The sequence below is a fragment of the Lagopus leucura genome, unplaced genomic scaffold (assembly GCF_019238085.1).
Source record: "Lagopus leucura isolate 7727_CA_CO unplaced genomic scaffold, USGS_WTPT01 27-0_obj-0_obj, whole genome shotgun sequence".
In the NCBI taxonomy this organism is placed as follows: domain Eukaryota; kingdom Metazoa; phylum Chordata; class Aves; order Galliformes; family Phasianidae; genus Lagopus; species Lagopus leucura.
In genome coordinates this window covers 65,079-71,078 of record NW_024965978.1, presented here as the reverse complement: position 1 = coordinate 71,078, position 6,000 = coordinate 65,079, and the positions used below count along the sequence as shown (strand labels likewise).

At 49.6% G+C, this 6,000-nt stretch overlaps 1 protein-coding gene across 1 annotated transcript in view; it reads left to right on the top strand.

Moving 5' to 3' along the window:
• The window catches only part of LOC122192360 (transcription factor 4-like), a 116,270-nt gene that overhangs the window by 45,992 nt on the left and 64,278 nt on the right, over positions 1-6,000 (top strand). The gene's annotated exons all lie outside the window — the stretch shown is intronic.

The following is a 6,000-nucleotide window of genomic DNA, read 5'->3' as shown; positions in this document are numbered from 1 at the left end:
TGGGGCAGCACAGCCCTTGGTTGGCAGCGGTGGGGCAGCACAGCCCTGGGTTGGCAGCGCTGCGACTGGCGGCCGTTGAGGCCGTGCACGTGTCGGTGCTGGGCAGTGAGTGCTGCTGAGCGGAGCCTCGGACAGCATGGATGCAGACTTGGAGAATTCCTTCCCAAAACAAAACGAGCATCTGATTCAGATGAATTTTCCAATTATTTGTGGCTTGAACAGAAGCTGTTGAAGCGTACTGCGTGTTTCTGGCAGCTGGTCCTACTTCTCTGAGGGGAAAAAACCCTAAAGCTTTGGATCTAATCCTGTGAGCAAACCCACAGTGAACTGTTTATCAAATAAGGAGTAGAATTTCCCCGTTTTGAGTCTACGCTTTCTTTACACCGCTGTCATGAAGGATGACTACGTGCACTTCCTGCATGCGAGAGGTGCGTGGATCCAGCTGTGTGTCTGTGTGCCCTGCCTTGCTCAAGCCCGCCGGGCTGCATGAGCTGTGGTGATCAGAGGGGTCTTCTCCAACCTTCGTCGTTCTCTGTTGCTATTCAGGGACGTGGCTAATGGACACGGGAGGCATGGGAATGAGTTGGGCTTGGAGATCTTCCAGGGGCACGGTTAGTGGGCATGGTGAGGATGGGCTGCTGTTTAGGCTTGAGGACCTTGGAGATCCTTTCCAGCCTTGGTGATTCCATAAGCCTGAAGTCAATCCTTGACTTCCCTGGTTGCCTTCTGTCTTCTACACCACCTCCCTGTCTATTTCCCCTTCGTCTCCTGATGACATTTAGCTCAAAGTCTTCAAAAGGGTTTTCATCAGTGCGTTTTGAACGTGCCTGTCCCTTAGCCTGCAGAATGTCCAGGCGGCCAGCTTACTCTTCATCTTCGTCTTTAATCCTTCTTCTGTTTTTTGTCACTTTCTGCTCAGCTCAATTTTATTTTTTTTTTTAGCTCTTAAAAAGTCTTAATGCTCTGAGGAGAAAATATTCTTTTGGAGAACAAAACACTTAGCAGAAAAGTCTCAATCCACAAAGTGGATTTGTTTAACCTGATTTGTATTAGCGGTGCCAGCGTTCTGCGTGAGAGGTGCTTCAGAGCACACAGAGGTCGTAGCAGTCCCGAGCTGTCTGCTCATCGCACTTGTCTCAGTGTGATCGTTATAATTACAGTCTCGGATTTTTCCCACCCTTCTCATTTTTGACACAACCGCAGTCCATACAATGGGAAATGCTAATCAAACATCGGTATGGCGCGCGTGCGGAAATATCTCTTCTGTGCTGAGATCTTCATCCTCTCCCTTGTTTCCACTGTTAAATCACTCAGAAAACTACTTCTGTTGGTTGGCACGCTGTTTTTTCAGGGGAGCATAGGAAGGGGTGTTCTGGAGTGGGTGAGGATGCGCTGTGTGAGTGGCTGCAGGAGGGAGGTGCGGACGGACCCCCTCAAGCCACACGCATCAATATTCTGGCAGTGTGATCTGCTGAAAACATAAAGTATCAGAAATATAAAAATAGGATAAGCACATGTTTGACTCCCCATGCTAAAAATACATGTTCATATTAACAAAAAAAAAAAAACAAAAAACAAGAAGATCATAGAATCATAGAATCGTAGAATCACCAAGGTTGGAAAAGACCTAAAAGATCATCCAGTCCGACCGATGTTGGACTTTTCTGTTGTCCAAAGCCTTCCTGGTACTTCTTTCTCCAAGCAGCTTTCCTCAGAGGTCCCTGAGGTGCACACTTCGTTTGGTCACGGTGGGTACGAAGTCACTCCAGTTGTGTTGGTGCTTTGCTGCACTGAAATATTTTCCAGGTTTGTTTGTTAGGTTGTTCTGGAATTAGAAGAATACGGTTTTGTTTCTGAGCCAGAGCCGTGAGTAACCACATGGGTGACTATTATTTTGCACTGATGTACATGAAATCACCTTTCTTCAGGAGCCAGCTTTGGCTTGGTGCAGTGTTTATTCAGCCCCTTTAAAAGCACATATGGACTGATGTGAAGGTGAGCAGAATTCTGCATTTCCTGCTCCAGCACCGTTGCGTAAGGGGCAGGGTTCTCCCAGAAGAGAGAATTTAAAGAAAATTACTGAGGACAATGGTGTAGAATGGAGGACAGCAGGAAGCTCCTCCAGAAGGAGAATCTCACCCCCGTCTTCCTGCATCAAGGAGGTTTAGCCAGCAGGTATGACTTTGAGCACAAGAAAACCCCAAATCAGCATCCTGTAGTGACACAGGAGGTTCTGGGCTTGCTTTATGTGTGCAGGTGGGGGTGTTGATCTGTGTCCCTCCAGATAACATCATGCAGAGTGCAGTGCTAGCCCAGTGCTTGCTCTCCCCTTGCTCCAGGTGCTGCTCAGACCATGGTGGGGACGAAAGTGCTCTCTGGGTGCAGCACCCCCAGCTCCTTGCTGGCACGCGGCTCAACAGCGTGCAGGGAGGAATGGTGGGGAAGCCAGCATTGCTGATCAGTTTTGCTACCAAAGGATCAACCACCGTGCCCCTTCCTTCTTCCTCTGGTCTCACCCAGTTGCTAAGCTGCTGTCGCTTTGCTCAGAGGTCAGTGTGCCAATCCAGTCTTTTTGGTGCGTGATGGTTCAGGTGGCACCTTTCTGAGGCAGCCCTCAGTTGGTAAGTCAGGTTGGGCAGCCCTGAGCTTTGTTTCTTTTCCCCTCCACGTCTGTTCCTGGGGGCGCAGTGCCTGCAGTGCTGTGCTGCTGCTCACCAAGGGAACATTTCTCCCACACTGTGATTTTCGGGCTCCACGTGTGTGCCCAGATTTGTTATTCAGAGTGGTGGGAGTCTCAAAATCAAATGACGGTCACCTAACTTATTATCCCGTATCACTTGTGCAGTTCTGGATGGCTTCCCAACTTTCTGTTTGGATGATTCCTGCAAAGGAGGGTTTGTTTTTTATGTGCTTGGGTGTTTTTCCAGGAAAAAAAAAAAACAAAAACAAAAACAAAAAACAAACCCTGATTTCCTAAATCCTAACATTTCTGCTTGGGAACTTTTTGGGAGAGGTCGATTTGCAGGAGTCCAGTTCTGGAGAAAAATGACATCTCTCTTCAAGTTTGTGCGCTCTGGGATGAATCCCAGCTCTGAGAGCGCCTCCCTGGAGAGCATTGCATTGACCTGGGTGCAATTAGGGCTCTGCTGTCCGGATCACAGAAGTGGCAACTCCTCGTGGTGCAAAAGGTTGAGGGGCTTGCAAATCTGGCGGTATTTATCATGCTGAATTATTAGCAAACTGGGCTGGATTGACTTGTTACCAGTTGCTGAGCCTTGTTTCCCCTCTGCAGAGGGAGCAGCGCTGCTGGGCTGGGTGCTGCTCAGGTGGAAGTGGCCTGGGCTGCCCCATGGGAACGGAACCCTTACGGGCTCACAGCAGAGCAGTGCTATGGGGGTCCCAGTTTCTCAGATAGACAGGCAGTTTTTAATGTTGTTTTTTTTACTCATTTATTAAAAAGAAATAATCTATCATTTTCCTCAGCTCCAGCTGGTGCTGCTATGGGGCTGCTGGTGCGTGCTGTAGACGGAGTTCCTTCTTTTTGACTGGAGCTGAGATGAAGAATTAGTAGTTAAAAGAATAACTACATTTTCCACTGTGATCAAGGAATTAGATAATCTGGCATGTTTGCTTAAGGGGTCTGTATCTTGGGGCTTATATAGGGCAGTATTAAAACCCTGAGCCTTCTTATTATGCCAATACCCAGAAGATTGCTTAATGAGAAGTAAAGGGCCTCTCTCCAATTACGAGGGAATAACTGTATTAAGTTCCTGTGTTATGTCAACCTGCTTTGATTTGATTACTGCAAAAGAAATGGATTTATCTGTCAGTGTTACTTAATTAAGCCTTCTCACTGATGTTTTGCAGAGTAATATAGTGTAGTTTGCACATTTAAGTCTAAATACAAAGAAAATTGGTCGCAAGCTAAGAAACAACCCCTGAAGATAAGGGATAGGAGCCATTGCTTGTCGTTTTCTGACCGGAGTCCAAAACTTCGAACTCTGGTGGAAGAACTTGAGCGCTGTGTGGGCTCAAACGAGAGCAGAGCAGTGGGCAGGAGCAGCCAGCTCCACGGTGATGCATTTCCTGGATCTCTGGAGGGATGCGATCATACAGTCATTAGGGTTGGAAAAGACCTCTGAAGTCATCAAGTCCATCTGCCAGCCCACCCCACCATGCCCACCGACCATCAGCTCCTCTTCCCTGCCCGTCCCGTTCCCTCGGTCTCCCGCAGCACTGTGCTCCAGACCCCTCACAGCCTCATTCCCCTCTCTGGACACGCTGCAGCACCTCAATGTGTTGTGACAGTGCCCTGTGCCCATTGGCAAGGTGGGAGGAACACGCATGGTGCGCCACAAAGGGCATCTGGGCAGGGCTCAGCTCTCTGGGGCATCTGGAGCATTTGGAGGGGGACTGTGGCTGTAAACACAGCTCAGAGTGTTTGCTTAGGTGACTCGTTAAAGCACCCCGGGACTTCAGCATCTGCATTCTTAAAATATAAATAAAAATGTCCCGCGCAGCAGCCTGAAAAGCTTTATGGTCACATAAATCCTGCTGCTAGCCCTGACCACGAGCCAGCGTGAGGGGCTGTGACAGCAAGTGTTATTTCAGATTAGCTGGCTTTTACATAAAATAAGCACGCTAATAAATGCAATTCCTGGTGGGTAGATGTGAGAATAATGCCTCCTTGTTCAGGAAAGCAGAGGTCCTTCCGTCAGCACTGCGCTGCGCATCGTCCTGCTCCTCCTGCAGCACCCAGCCCTGTAGCTCCAGGTCTCCATTCAGTGTCCGTGCGAAGAAGTATGGAGCAGAGGTGTGCAAAACGTTGCGGGTGGTGCCTCGTGTCAGCTTCTCTCCGTCTGCGTTTCCCTCGCTAATTTTTCTGATGGGTTCTGCATGGATTTTGGAAGCGTGAGGGTGGTACGATGCCAGTCAAAGTCAGTGGGATAATATCCATTGATTTTCAACAGGCGATGGATCAGGGCTCTATAGAGTTAATTGCCTGTTACATAACACAAATGATTTTTAAAAATATGCCTAATTAACCTAATAGAATGGTTGATCTGATCTGTCAGGTAAATGATACACATTTTCTTTCTTTTTCTGGAGCTTAATTAAATATTTACCTAAGAGTGTCTTGTGCTATTAACGCGTTCATCTGTTATTGAGATAATAGGGATTGTAACTGGGAGAAAGTATTAAACTGAGCAAACGTCTCGGCTTTTGATACTGGAAATCAACCAGATTTGGTCCCAGCACCCGCGTTTCCAAGTGCTGATGCTGGATCTCTTCTCAGCGAGCGCCTACCAGCCGTGTGGGTCTGGAGGAACCGGTGCCAGGTGGAGGGGCAGCTCCTCGCCTGCGTGGTGTTGGGGGCGCTCAGGACCTGAGCAAAACCAAACACGGATGTTTTCGGCTTTTTTTGCCTGGCAGAAGGCAAGAAATGGTGCTGAGACGTTGGTGTGCTGCACGAGGATTGTAGAGTCCGTCTCTTGGCTCCACGCGGCGCCGCCAGGATTCAAACCCTGTGCCTGAGAACGCTGCCCAGGCGCTCGCGGGTGGTGCAGCGTCTCTGTGAGCTGTGCCCTGTTTTTGGTGAGGGAGCTGTTGTCGCACAGCCGTGGAGTCGCAGAACGTCCCGTGTTGGGAGCTGCCCGTAAGGATGGTGGAGAAATGGTGGAGAGCAGCTCCTGGCTGCGCTCAGGACCGCCTGCAGGTCAGAGCAGAGCTGTGCTGCAGCTCCCTCCTTGCACCCAGTGCCGTCGCAGGGCATGCCCACGCTGCCCAGCCCTGCTGCATCATCAGATGCGCAGGAGGCATCGGTGTTCAGCCGCAGAGTTCAGAGCAGATGGCAGCAGCGCTGGTCCTTTGGTCCTTATCCCCAGCAGCAGCTTTCATCACCGCGTAGCATCGCAGAGCGGTGCTGTTCTTAAAGGCGCCCTCTGAAATGGAGGCAGGAGCCACCTAGATGCTGGTGGTCTTAAATTATTTTGGGGGGGG